Below are 14,937 nucleotides of genomic sequence, written 5' to 3' on the forward strand. Positions count from 1 at the left end.
TGCGGGGTGGTCACCGAGAGATGCTCCCAGAGCTGCCGGTTCTCACCCTGGCAGGAGGGAGGGTCTGCAGTGTGGCAAAACCTGTGCCGCCTTCAGGCTCTTCCCTTTGCCTCACGAGGGAGAGGTCTCATCTGAAAAGTGTGACTGCCCCCCTTCTCATCACCCAGACCACCACAATCACTCCCACGCCCATGTGCAACCTGAGTGAAGGGAGAACACACGGCCGTGCGAGGAGGCGGCACCTGCCCCCAATAAAGGAGACAGGACTGTCTCCCTTACTGTCTCCACCCCGCAAGAGAGCGGCTCACAGGATGCACCACCACAGTGGGGACGCCAGGGGCTCGTTGGGAAAGGGAAACATCGCCAACTCTCAGCCGCTGGCACTACGACCTGGACCACTCCAGGGGCACCACCGAGGCCCAGGCGGGACACGTGCACATGCTGACGGGAGCTGAAGCGCTACAGCCGGACGTGTCCTCAGCCTCCCGCAGGGAGCGCCTCTCGCCGGACACTCGCTGAGAAGGCTAAGCGAGAGTGCCTGAGGCGTCAGAGGACTCTAGCCAGCCGAAGCCGTGAGGCAGGGGCTGAGCTTGGAGTGGGGTGCCGCTCCCCTGCCCTCCACACACCACTAACGGGCGGGGAGGAGAGGCGAGGGCCCGCGGGCAGAATGAGAAGAGCCGCCCCATTTGCCAGTGGCCTAGGCCCGGCCCGGGAGAGTGGGGCATCACCACATGGTTTGTAAGTATTTTCTAATTGGCCTTTTGATTTCTTCTTTGACCTAATGGTTATTTAAGATTGTGTTAATTTCCACATATTTGAATTTTTCAGTTTTCCTTCTGTTTCCTTCATTCTATGGTGGTGAGAGAAGATAGGATTTCAGTCTTCTAAAATTTACTGAAACTCATTTTGTGGCCCAACATATGGTCTATCTTGGAGAATGTTCCCTGTGCCCTAGAGAAGAATGTGTATTCTGCTGTTGTTTACTGGGGTGTTCTATGTAGGTCTGTTAGGCCCGATTGTGTTATAATGTTCATGTCTTCTTTTTCCTTATTGATCCTCTGTCTAGATCCATTATTGAAAGTGGAGTATTGAAGTCTCCGACTTTATTGTAGAATTGTCTATTTTTCCCTTCAATTCTATCAATATTTGATTTATATATTTTGAGGTTCTTCTGTTTTGTGAATAAATGTTTATAATAGTTATATCTTCTTGATGAATTGACCCTTTCATTAATATATAATGTCCTTATTTGTCTGTTGTAACAGTTTTTGACTTAAAATTTATTTTATTTCATATTAATATAACCATCCCTGGTCTTTTAGTTAAAGTTTGCCTGAAAAATCTTTTTCATTTCTTTTCCTTCCTTTTACTTGTGTCCTTGAGTCTAAAAATATTGAATTATAAATGTACTGACTTTTATAATTACCCATGTAGTTACCTTTACTGGAGTTTTTTATTTCTTCATATGGCCACAGATTACTGTCTAGTGTCCTTTCATTTCAACCAGAAGGACTCCCTTTAACATTTCTCATAGAGCAGGGCTGCTAGCAATGAACTTCTTCAGTTTTTATCTGGGAATGTCTTAATTTTACGTTAATTTTTGAAGGATAGTTTTGCTGGGTATAAAATTCTTGGTTGGCAGTTTTTTTCTTTCAGCACTTTAAATATATGTATATCATACATGTCAGCTCTAGAATTCCTATTTAGTTCCTTTTTAAAAGTAATTTCTATCTCTTTGTTATGTTCTTATCTTGTTAATCTATTGTTTTCCTAATATCTTCAGTTCTTTGTTTATAGTTTCCCTTAGCTCTTTTTTTTAAAAAAAAATTAATTAATTAAGTTATTTTTGGCCATGTTGGGTCTTTGTTGCTGTGCGTGGACTTTCTCTAGTTGCGGTGAGCAGGGGTTACTCTTCATTGCGGTGGCTTCTCTTGTTGCGGAGCATGGGGTCTAGGCATGACGGCTTCAGTAGTTGTGGCGCGTGGGCTCAGTAGTTGTGGCACATGGGCTTAGTTGCTCCACGGCATGTGGGATCTTCCCTGACCAGGGCTTGAACCCACGTCCCCTGCATTGGCCGGTAGATCCCTAACCACTGTACCACCAGGGAAGTCCCTCCCTTAGTTCTTTGAGTATATTTAAAACAGTATATTTAAAGTCTTTATTTAGTAGTCTAATGACTGGACTTCCTCAGGTTTGGTTTCTGTTGGTTAATTTTTTTTCCTGTGAATGAGCTATACTTTCCTGATTTTTGTATACCTAATAATTTTTGTCGAAAATTGGGCATTTTGAATATTATAATGTAGTAACTCTGCAAATCAGATTTTCTCTCTTCCCCAGGGTTTGCTTTGGTTGATTTTGATGCCCATTTGTTCAGTGACTTAAACTATTTTTGCAAATATTGTATTCCTTGTTGTGTGTGGTCTCTAAAATCTCTATTTTACTGTCTCAGTGGTCAGCAGGTGACCTGCCTGAGATTTCCTTAAATGTCTGGGCCAAAAAGAAAAAACAACAGTACTCTCTTGGTCTTTGTAGCTTGGCTCTGAGCTGGGGCATTCTTTCAGTACTAAGCCATGCTGCCTACAACCCTACCTTAGCCTTCACCTTCTGCTTGTGTGGAGCCCACAGAGTCATCAGAAGTGGAACCTAGGACATCTCAGGTCTTTTCTGAGTATTCATTACATCCTGAGCCTGCACATTGCACTCTGTTTTCCCAGTCTGTGCAGTGGCCCTTCTGAGCTCTTATTCCCCCAATAACCGTCCTTCTCTCTCTTCTCCTTCCTGGGCTTTTTGGGTTCTGTCAGCCACTTGTCCCACCTGCCATTCTTTGCCCCAGGGGGGCATGAAGTATATATGGCTTTAAATCCTTTCACAGATGTTGCTGCTGCCTGGAAAGTCACTCCAGGGGTGTGTGTGTGTGTGTGTGTGTGTGTTTGTGTTGAGGAGGGAGCGCATAAAAAGAGTCAGCTTCTGAGCCATTCCTCAGGGATCCGCCAGTCAGGTCAAAACACACAATTACAGTTTTTAAGAACAAGGTCTGTATTAGCCCCCTTTCATCCGCAAGTTACAGCAGGAATGCAGGCTGTCATCCCCATAGCTGCTACCATGCTGGAGAATGAGAAACGAGGGTCAGGTGGCTGAAAATGTCTCAGTGTTCTCTTGCTGAAATTGTTTTTCTTTCTCTTCGTTAAGCATCTTCCTTGTAGCTGATTAGATTCCAGAGTCCCAAAAAAATCTTTGCCAACTTATGGTTGTTTCAGTGGAAGGACTGATTTAATTTTCTATGATTTCACATGGTCTCTGCCTTTTCTTAACTTTACATTTTTATTCAGACAAAATTTACAAACAGCTGTATACAGCTTGATGAATTTTGCATATATATACACTCATGCAGCTGCCACTCAGATGAAGACCTAAAATGTTTTCAGTTCCTTAGGGGGTCCTTTCATATTCCTTCCAGGAGAGTTACCCATTCTCTCAGTTATTATGACCTTTATCACTGTAAGTTAGTTTTGCCTGTTGTAGAACTTCTTATTAATATAAATGGAGTCAAACAGTGGGGATTTCTCTGAGTCTGGCTACGTTTGTTCAGTCTAATGTTTTTGGGACTCATCCATGTTATTGCCTGTAGCTGAAGTTCATTCCTTTCTTATTACTGAAACAATTCCACTGTATGCCTATATCATGATTTGTTTATCCATTCATCAATTGAAGGGCATTTGGGTTGTTTCCAGATTGGAGCTGTTATGAATAGAGCTGCTATGAACATTCTTGTACGCATGTTTTGGTTGATATGATGCATGGACTTTTTTCTCTTTGGCGTATGTTTGGGAGAAGATTCTCTAGGTGTCTTGACTCTTGGGTGGGTGCCCTGTTCTCTATACCCAGTGGCCTGTTCTCTGTGTCCATCCGGGCTGAACTCCGGTTTAGCCCTCTGCTTCTTGAACTCCACAACTCCTAAGAATTCTGTGAGTTTTCTCTGCTGGCTTCTCTCCACCCCACTTAACTTTCATTTGTTTGTCCTTTAACTCTTCTTAATCACCAGCTGGAGCCCTCTCCCTCCAAGACCCTTCTGGACGCCTTCTCCACTGGATTTAGCTGGTCCCCTTGGCCGTCTCATTCCCTTCCAAAGCCTTGACTCTCAACCCAGTGAATATGGAATCCAAGACTTGACCTTCAGCCCTGCCCTCCCTTCTAAAAGTGGGCCAATGGGCAACTACTTGTTGGACATCTCTGCTTGGGTGGCCCCAGACCCCTCACAATCCACACTTTCCCAGTTGCCCTTTCCATCATCCCTCAGCTGATTCTCTCCCCTCTGCAGTGCCCACCTCAAGAACTGCTCCAATTTTCCTCCAGCCACACAAGTCTGGGTCCCCACTTCCTTCACTCTGTCCATTTCCTTTCCCCCAGCAACCGATCCGGAGAACCCAAGCACTGTCCACAGCACCTTTCCAATGTCTTGGGGGTGGGGGCCTCCACTCCTCTCTAGCCCAATGGGCCTGAACCTGAGCATCTCCTCTCAGTATCGTCGCTGGGCTTCCATCCCCCAGCCTTGCCTTTGCTAATCAGTTTGGCCTGCGGCTCCATCCGTAGTCCCCGTAGCCGCCTCTGGCCGTGTCTCCCTCAGCAGCGAGGCCATGCTCCGGGCCCTGCTTTGGGGCCTGGGCTGCAGCCGAGATAGCTTTGGGCACCATTCCTTAGCACCGGTGGTGCGTGGCGGACACGCTCCATGGTCGGGGCTCACAGACAGGTTTTTCGAGTTAGGAATTTGGAAGGGACCCCAGCACTGGTTGCAGTTCAGAGTCCGTGAGGCGCTGGGTAGACCCTGCCGTGAGCTCATCTTTCCTGGGGTGGCCGGACTCAGGGCTAAGCTGTCTGAGGCAGCAGTTTGGAAAATTTCACACTCAGGCTTGCCACTTGGCCGGCCTCTGGGTGACTTGTGGTGAGGCCTCAGTCAACCCTTTCATCCAACAAGTACTGCAGGGGCTGGGTCCACCTATAGATGGGTCACAAAAGGGTGCAGAGGGGGTACCATGAGAGGCAGACCCTACTAGGAGGGGCTTGTGCCCTTGTTGGGGAAAGGAGATTCATAAGGAAACAATGAGAGAACAAGATTGGTGGGACTTTTTTGTGTGTGTTGGGGGAGATGCTGTCGATCATTTAAGACTGGAAAGCTAATTTATTTGTGCTGTAGTGTAGTGTGTCCACAACGCTCTGGAAGAGATGCAGTGATATATCTCAGAGAGAGAGTTAAGAGCAGGTCTCTGGAGCCAGACTACCTGAGGCCAACATCTAGCTCCACCACTTGCTAGCTGTGTGACCTTAGGCAAGGTACTTAACTTCTCTGTTCTTGTATCTCCTCTAATATAATGTGACGGTAATAATAATTAGCACCCATCTACCTACTTAATCTGATATTCATAATCATTAACTGCATTAATACAAGTGAAGCAGTTAGGACAATACCTGACACCTAGTAGATACTCAACAAATATCCACATTGTTATTACTATACTTATTCCAGCCTACCTCGCCACACCCTCCCTCCATGCTTTTGCTACTCTAGCCCCTCAGTCGTACTTTTGGTCCTCTCTGTCTATGCTGAGGAACTCTTCCTCCTTCAGACCCAGCTCAAAAATCACCTCTGCTGGGAAACCTCCCCCAACCCTCAGATCATTTTCTCTGTTGCATCAACACTCGCACATTTTAATTTTAAACATCTGTTTACCTGTCTGGCCTTCTCATCAGCTGGTGAGCAACTTGAGGGCAAGCCTGTTTCTGAACCATTTCCTTGTTCCTAATACCCCCATCCCCCCAGGGCTAGCCCCAAATAACCGTCTGATGACTGTGTATTGGACAAGTCATTGAAAGAATTAATGACACATGATAAGAAAACATAATGGAAGACGGATACAAAATCCTACAGTGTGGCAGTTACAGTGTAGTGTCTGACCAGGCATAAATGGCAATGATGCTTCCTGGAGCCAAGGCTGGTGGGCTGCCATGTTGTGAGATCCTGTGGGTGGCAGCAGTCAGGGCGGGCTTCCTGGATGGAGGAGGAGGGGCAAAAGTGACATGCCCAAGCTGGCTCCAACTGGCTCCAAAATTGTCACGCACTGTGGGATTGGCAGCTGGTGCCCCCATGGTCCGTCCTCGGCCACTCTGCTGCCACTTTGGGGCTGGGGGAGTTTGGCAGAGTGAAGGTCCCCCCTCTGGTCCAGGGAAAAGGCCTGAATGTGAGATGGTGGTGCAGAGGACCAGCCCCTATCCGGTGACACACGGAACTCCTCAGAGTGGATTTTACGCTCCCTGCCCTAATGCAGACCGTCTCCACTGTGCTTCGGAAAAACAGAGGTCTCGCTCCAGCCTTCTGAAACCAACCTTCCCTCCCTTCCCCTCCCCCAACATTTTTGGAGACCAAAAAAAAAAGCAGAACAAGGCTGGATGAAGCAGAGCAGAACGGCCGAGGGGCTCAGGACACCACCCTCCGCGCTGAGCAGAGTAGCCACTTCCTCTTGGATGGGTGCAGCCAGCTCAGTCCATCTCTCCAAAGCTGCACTCCCCATCCATCTGTCCATCCTGCCTGCTCACCAGGAAGGCTACAGACAGGGCCTGGCAAAGCCGATGCTGGAATGGAGCCAAAGCCACACGCCCACTCGGCAGTGCTGACACCCGCCCGCCGCCCCTCATCTGTAAGGCTTGTGCTCTACAGCCTGCTGCCCTCGCCCTGGTCCCCACTGCTCCTCCTTGTACCCTGTCCTCTCCCTGATTGTCACCCAGGACAGGCTGAGAGGGCCCAGCTTCTCCTGACTCACTGGATTCATGCCCTGACTCGTCCCCTCCACTGCCTGGGTGACCTTACCCAAGTCCTTGCATCTCTGAGCCTCAGTTTCCCGGTGGGCAAAATGGAGAGAGTGAGAGTGACTGCCTGTGTGAGGGGGAGGAGGCCCCACCACAGCGGATGCGGGAAGGCACATGTGTGAGTTACTGCCATGATGCTTGCCTGTCTCCAGGTCTGAGCCTCACCTCTGCTCCTCCAGTTCCTTGCAATTTGTGGTCCAACTCTGGGCCGCCCCCTAGGAAACCTCCCGGGACCACTGTAACCCCCTGCGGATGCCGTGTCGGTATTACGCTCTGCATAATTTGACACTTACTCTGCACACCTGCTTATGCTTATATATCTGTTTATTCATAAAAAAGCACAGCATCGGAGGCCAAAGGTCTGGGTTGGAGCTCCTGCTCTACCACCGCTGTCTGGCTAAGATGGAGAGGCAGCCTGCATCCTCTTTCCAAGTCCCCAAGTTCCTCATTTCTGAGCGGAGATGGTTATAATCACGCCCACCTCCCAGACTTCTCATGGGGCACGGTGGGATGCATGCATACGAAAGCGCTTTGTAAACTATAAAAAGCACTCGGTCCTGTTGCTTCTTTTTGTTTCCAGTTTGATGTAAGTTTCCTACGAGAAAGACTTGAGCCAGGGCGGTGGAACCAGGAGGGCGTGGTACCAGGCAGGTGCCCAGGGAGTGGTCCTGCTTGACCCTGCATGTGGAGGCCCATGTGTCTGGGTGGTGGCAGACCAGGAACGCTGGCCTGCCGTGACTCAGACGGCCCAAAAGAGTGCTGGCTGGGGGAGGTGGCAACCCTGTGGAGTGATTTCCTGCCCTGGTCCCCATCTAAAGACATCCAGATGGTTGCTTGATGATGTTACCCAGGAAACTGGTTGCCAGACATGGGGGCTCTGAGAAGAGGCCCAAGGAGACACACCAGAGGACACAAGAGGACACATCTGATCATTGAAATGTTGGATTGCCCACATTCCAGCTAGAAACCATCAAAATACAAACATCAAAATACAAACAGAGCCACAGCAATCAGATTGTGCAATGGAGTGCCAGAAAATTCTACATAATTGAATTATGAAAATTCTGTTTTGGACATGGAGGAGGGAGGCTGCCTGGTGTGGTGGGGAGGGCGAGGGAGGGAGGGCTGGGCCGGGGGAGGATGTCTTCCTGAGGGCCACACCCAGGCTGGACTTGGCTGTGTCCCCTCTGTGTTCCCTGTGCCCAGCCTTCCCGGGTCCAGAGCAGGCATCAGCGAGAGCCTGGAGGATCTCAAACACACAGCCAGGAAGCTGTTATCTTTAAGACGATGGGGAGCCACGGAGGGCGGTTACAAATATCACGTCCAGATATTTGGACTTGGGCCATGGTGAAGAGGATTGGGTGGGATGGTCCTTAAAGGAAGTGAAGTAGGTAAGGAAAGAGAAAACCATGAGATAATTAAGAGACAGAATCTAGGGGAACTGGCTGGATATTGTAGTTGGAGGGTGGTAATGATGCTTGAGGATGACCCTCTCACTTTGGGACTGGGAGACAGAGTGGGCAGAGAACGGGAGGGGTAGGCTTGGAATAGAAAAGGATGATCTCAGTGTGGGGCTTATGGAGTTTGGAGGGCTGGCCAGCTGGACATGTCCAGAGGAGTTTGGTTAAGCAGCCTGCGGTTTGTGGTAAAAACCTAGACTTGGAGTTTCAGGCTTGGGAGTTGTCTGAGGTTGGGTTTCTTAGAAGCAGACCCTGAGATGCAAAGTTTTGTGTGAATGATTTATTAAGGAAGTGCTCCCAGGGGAGCCTGGGAAGGGATGGTGGGGGACGTAGGACAGCACAGGGAAGGAAGTCAAGCAGAAAGGTGTGATCTCGGGCAGAAGCCCCAGCAGCCTGACCCTGTGGGGACTGTGGGCTGTACTTATGCTTCCTGGCCTGAGGCAGGCGGGTTGGACTTTCTGCCAGTGTCAGCCAGTGGTTGGAGATTGTGGCGGCAAGGGGTGGGAAAATTCCTGGCATCTAAACTCCCTGCAAGTGCAGGGAAGCCTCCAGCAGCCCAAGGGCAGTCCTCCCAAAAGGGGCCATGAGCCAGTTGCTGGACAGGAGAGCCTACCAAGGCCAGGGACACAGGGTGGTCACTGGGTTCTTCAGTGGAGAGGATGTATCACATGGTCTGCTCCCCAAGTCCACAGCACGTTGACAGTCATCAAAGCTGGTGTGGATGGGTTGGCCCTGGAAAGGTCAGAGCCAGAAGAGGAGAGCACTGAGGGTGGGCCCTGGGCAACACTGACAGTCCAAGTTCCTGGCTGGAAGGGGCCTTAAAGTCCACCTAACCCAACTTCCCACGGATGCCAGCAAGCGTTGGTCTCGAGTGACTGCAACTCTACTCTGATGACTTAAGCAGAAAAAGAAGTTATTGACCCGGGTAGCTGGGAAATCCAAGGGTGTGGCCAGGTGCTGGAGTGGAAATTACGTAACTGGGTTTCTCTCTCTGGCTTTCGACTGTGCCTTGCCATGTGTGCTGGTGTCCCTCTCAGACAAGCTCTCTCCACGAGCTGGGAAGGCTGGTGTCTGGCAGCTCCGAGCATTACCGTTAAAATTTTCAGTACAAAAGGAAGAAAGACAGTCTTCCTCTCGGCTGCCAAACATCAAACCTCAGAGAAGGCTAATTGTCCTGCTGCACCCATCACTATGGGGCATCCTGTCCTGAAAGTACCCACTGTTGACGCCATTATCCAGCCCAGCGTCACCCACTTCCCAGGTCTCTTTCTCTCTCTTTCCCTTTCTCTTTGTATTTCACTCAGGCTTGAGTCAAAAGGCTACCTCTCGGAGAGGGGAAAGGGAAGGATCAGCCCCTCCAAACCAGAAGAAATGGGTTTTCCATGGGAAAAAGTGTTAGCTACTGAAAGAAAGGGAGGGCTGACGACCATGGACATCCTTTCCACCTGCTGGGTGGCCGCCTGGCCTCCCCTTGTGTTTCTGAGATGGAGACGCCCCCGCCAAAGGCCTCTAGGAAGGTCAGTGTGGACCCTAGGAAGGGGGAATGGGGAAAATGCAGGGCCTACCCTAGAGAGACAGAGAGATGAGGGACAGGCTTTGGCTAGCTGGCTGTAGCGTGTCTGGGATCTGGCCCTAGGACAGGGGAAGGGGCAGAAGCAGGCCCTAAATTGAAGCCCCAGGGGTCTAGCCTTGGGGTTTGGAGATGCTGCTCCTAAGACACTGGCTTATGGGGCAGGTAGAACAGACACTCCCCCCGTCCAACTGAAAAGGAGGGGCTGGGCAGAGCTGGCTGTCCCAGGAGTCAGACAGGGGGACCTAGCTGGCATCCAAGGGCAGGGCAGGCTTGCCCAGGGGTGGCCCTGGAACTCTAACCCTGCTGGTCGACATAATAGCCTTGGTTAGCACCCGGGGCACTGGGGTGGGAGTCAGCCCCCAGATGCAGGGAGGCAAAGAGCATGCCCTTCCTACAGGGACAGAAAGTTGATTAGTGGTTGCTTGGGGCTGGTTGGGGGCTGGAAGGGAGGCAGGGGGTGAGAGCTAAAGGATACGGAGTTTCTTTTAGAGGTGATGAAAGTGTTCTAAAATGCACTACACTGATGGTTAGTTACACATATCTGTCGGTCTACTAAAAACCACCGAATGGGTGAGTTGTCTGGTGTGTGAATTATATCTTAATAGAGCCCTTTGGTTGCTGTTTTTAAAAGAGTGATATTTGGGACAGGTCACAGAACAGGAGTGCCTGGCAGGGAGACTGAGGCATAAGGCTCTCCTGTGGGCTGGCTGGGTCCCCTTAGAGGGGTAGAGGCAGCTATGGCTCAGATGGCCCCTGGCGTGTCCCCAGGCGGGTGGGAGCCTGGTGAAACCAACTTCAGATGCCACCTTCTGTTGGGACTATGGGGAGGACTCACCTGTCTGGGCCCCCAGTTCCATCACCTACTTGTCTGTAATAGCTCCTAAGTGGGGAGCCCACTCTCCTCTGTACCCCCTCCACTCTGTAGTCAGGGCATCTTTGCAAATGCAAACGTACTCCTGTCATCCCATGAGTGACAAGCATATCTGACCTTCCTGCACATCCGGCCCCTGCTAACCAGTAGCACCGACCTCTTTCCATCCTTTGAACCCGACATGCCCTCAGGGCCTTTGCATTTCCTGTTCTTAGGGACCAAAACTCCCTTCTCCTCTTTTGGCCTAGGAAGCACGAGTAGCTCCTACTTCCTCTCCTATGGACCGCCTCTCCCTGGGAGCAAGTATACATTCCTGTCCGTTTGTAATGTAAGCTCTCCGGGTCTGTGTGTGCTCACCCTACCCAGAACACCCAGAATAAAAATGTGTTCAATGAACGAAAGAACGTTCTCTCTGGCCTGGGAAGGCTGGAGCCTGCGGAGGGAATCTCCAGGACTCCAGGATAGACAGCTGGGTGTGAGCACATGGGGCCAGCAGGTGAATCCCGTCCTGCGGAGTCATAGCCCAGGGAGTTCTGGGCCCTGAGGTCACGCGTCTCTCTGTGGCCAGCACCCTGAAGGTCAGAACGTCCGGCTGCTGCACATTTGCAGACTTGGGGCAGGGCAGTCCCGAGACTGGCAGGGATGTGTTGGAGCTGGAGGCTCTGAGGGTAAGGAGATGCTTTGGCCTGGAAAATCACATCACGAGCTCGAGGCTGGCCTCAGGACAAGGCAGGGAAATTGCTAAGGGGCTGGTGTTCCAAGAGGCGGCCTGTGCAAGAGGAGAGATTGATTCTTGGAAAGTGGAAACCCCCATGGGGACTGCAGTGGGTCTTTGAGCTGCTGATGAGCGCCATTCTGGCTTCAGGACCATCCAGAGTGGTGAAAACAGAGTGGCTGGAGCTTCTAGCCACTTCACAGTGTGGACAGAACGGTGAGGTCCAGAGGACCAGGGCCATCCTCCGAGTCTGGGGCAAGCTGGAGCGTGGGCCCAGGTACCCTGGCTCTTGGCCTGGCCTCTGTCCTTTCTGTCAGGCCGCCGCTGCCACTGCCTCTTCCAAATGGGAAAATCCACGTGGCATTTCTCCTTGATTCTGGAAGGGATACTATAGTGAGTGTGTGGACGCTCACAGGTCCTCTCGTGTAAAGTCGACTTCCCTTCTTAAGCATCCTTGGGTGGGGTGGTTCTCAAAAGCATCTCCACTCTCTGCGTCCCTGTCGGCTACCTTCGCCCATTCACTTTATCGGTTTTTGAGACTTTTTATTTAGAAATAATTTATAACTTACAGAAAAGCTAAAAGAATATTACAAGGAACTCCCTTGCAATTGTTTTATCCTGGAGTCATCGCTTGTTTACATTTTGCTCCATTTGCTTTATCATTTAATCTCCATCCACACAGACATAAACACACAGAGACAGATACACAAACACAGACACATAGACACACACATTAAAAGCTGTTAGTTTGGGAATTCCTTGGCAGTCCAGTGGTTAGGGCTCCAAGCACTGCAGGGGGCACGGGTTTGATCCCTGCTCAGGGAACTAAGATCCCGCATGCTGAGAGGCAAGGCCCAAAACCTCCCAAAACTGTGAGTTCATACTGATACACCCAATTCCTATCCAACAGCCTAGTATACTTCTAGACTTCTCCTTTTCATGTATGTGTGCTTCCCTCCAACAATGAGAAAAGTAGCTCCCATTTTGTATTTATTTGCTCAAGGCTAGAATACAAGAAAACTGTTTCAGAGTTGGTAACCCATACCACCATAACAGGAAAACCTATTAACTGGTGTTCAAGATTTCCTTTTTTTTTAAAATAAACTTATTTATTTTTATTTATTTATTTTTGGCTGCATTGGGTCTTCGTTGTTGTGCACAGGCTTTCTCTAGTTGCGGCGAGCGGGGGCTACTCTTCGTTGCGGTGGACAGGCTTCTCATCACGGTGGCTTCTCTTGTTGCGGAGCACGGGCTCTAGGTGTGCAGGCTTCAGTAGTTGTGGCATGTGGGCTTCAGTAGTTGTGGTGCGCAGGCTCCGTAGTTGTGGCTCACAGGCTCTAGAGTGCAGGCTCAGTAGTTGTGGCCCACGGGCTTAGTTGCTCCACGGCATGTGGGGTCTTCCTGGACCAGGGCTCGAACCCGTGTCCCCTGCATTGGCAGGCAGATTCTTTTTTTTTTTTTTTTTTTGCAGTTTTCTCTTTTATGATAATAACCAGATCAAAATTTTTCTTAAAGATTATAGGAATCTTCAGCATGTCTGAAGCAGTGTAAATAGTAAATGCTTTGTGGGTGTTGATTAAGTTATAATTAGTGCGGGGAAGAGACCAACTGAGGGACGTGATTGAAGGCTTGAGTGGGTGGAGGGGTCACTGCCCGCCCAGGTCTCCTGGGATCAGGTGGCAGGTGGATTCTTAACCACTGCGCCACCAGGGAAGTCCCTGGTGTTCAATATTTCTTTACATTTCCTTAAGATAAAATTTAATATAGAAAATGCACAAATCCTAAGTGTGTGATTTGATGAGTTTTAACAAATATATACATTTATATTACCCACAGCCCAATTGTCTTGGTAAACCATACCATAGCCTGGGTGGCTTAAACATTAGACATTTATTTCTCATGGTCTGGAGGCTAGAAGTCCAAGATGAGGGTGCCAGTGGATTCAGTTCTTGAGGAGGACTATTTTCCTGGTATGCAGATGGCCATCTTCTAGCTGTGTCCTCACGAGGCAGATAGAGAGAGAGAGAGCTCTGGCCTTGTTCTTCTTCTTATAAGGTTGCTAATCCCATTATGGGGGCCCCACCATCATGACCTCATCTAAACCTAATTACATCCCCAAAGCCCCATCTCTAAATGCCATCACCTTGGGGGTTAGAGCTTCAACATAGGAACTTCAGAGGGACACAAACATTCAATACATAACATCAGTCAAGGTAGAGAACATTTCCATCGTTTCAGAATGTCCTCCAGGATAACTAGGAGCAGAATGGCTGGGTGATGAGGAAAGTGTATGTTTAATCAAACAAGAAATGGTCAAAACTTTCCTCACAGTGTTCATATTTTTTACCTTCTCCCTAACAATAAAGGAGAAAGGTACTGTCAATCTTTTTAAATATCATCCTTTAGAGTGGAAACATACATTATACATATGCTTTTTCAGTCTGGCCATTCTAATAGATATGTAGTGTATCTCACTGTGATTTTATTTTATTTTAATAAATTTATTTATTTATTTTTGGCTGCATTGGATCTTCCTTTCTGCAGGTGGGCTTTCCTCTAGTTGTGGTGAGTGGGGGCTACTCTTCGTTGTGGTGCATGGGCCTCTCATTGCAGTGGCCTCTCTTGTTGTGGAGCACGGGTTCTAGGCACGTGGACTTCAGTAGTTGTGGCATCTGGGCTCAGTAGTTGTGGCTCATGGGCCCTAGAGCACAGGCTCAGTAGTTGTGGCACACGGGCTTAGCTGCCCCATGGCATGTGGGATCTTCCCGGACCAGGGCTCGAACCCGTGACCTCTGCATTGGCAGGTGGATTCTTAACTACTGTGCCACCAGGGAAGCCCCCATTGTGATTTTAGCTTGCATTTTCCTGCAGACAATTATGTTGAACTCGTTATCATTTATAAAACTTCGTTTGAGAAGTGTCTAATGTTGAGGTGTTTTGCCTGTTTCTTAAACTGGGTTTTAATTTTTTTATTATTGATTTGTAGGAGTTATTTATATATTCTGATACAAGTCGTTTGTCAGATATATGTCTTACAAATATTTTTTTTCAAGTCTGTGGCTTATCTATTTCTTTTCTTATTGGTAACATCTTATTGTGATAAAATACACAGAGCATACAATCTACCATCTTAACGATTTTAAAATGTAAAATTCAGTGGCCTTTAGTACATTCGCAATATTGTGCGACAATCACCACCATCTAGTTTCATTTTCACCAGTCCAAAAGGAAACCCAGTACGCATGAAGCTGTCATTCCACATTCTCCCATTTCCCAGCCCCTGACAACCATTAATCTACTTTGTGTCCCCATGGATTTGACTACTTTGGATACTTCATATTAACAGAATCGTACAGTATTTGGTCTTTTGTGTCTAGCTCATTTCAATTAGCATAATATTTTCAAGGTTCATTCACACTGTAGAAAGTATCATTCACTGAATATGCTCCTGTTATCTGCA

Source organism: Tursiops truncatus, chromosome 15 (assembly GCF_011762595.2).
Source record: "Tursiops truncatus isolate mTurTru1 chromosome 15, mTurTru1.mat.Y, whole genome shotgun sequence".
Classification (NCBI taxonomy): Eukaryota; Metazoa; Chordata; class Mammalia; order Artiodactyla; family Delphinidae; genus Tursiops; species Tursiops truncatus.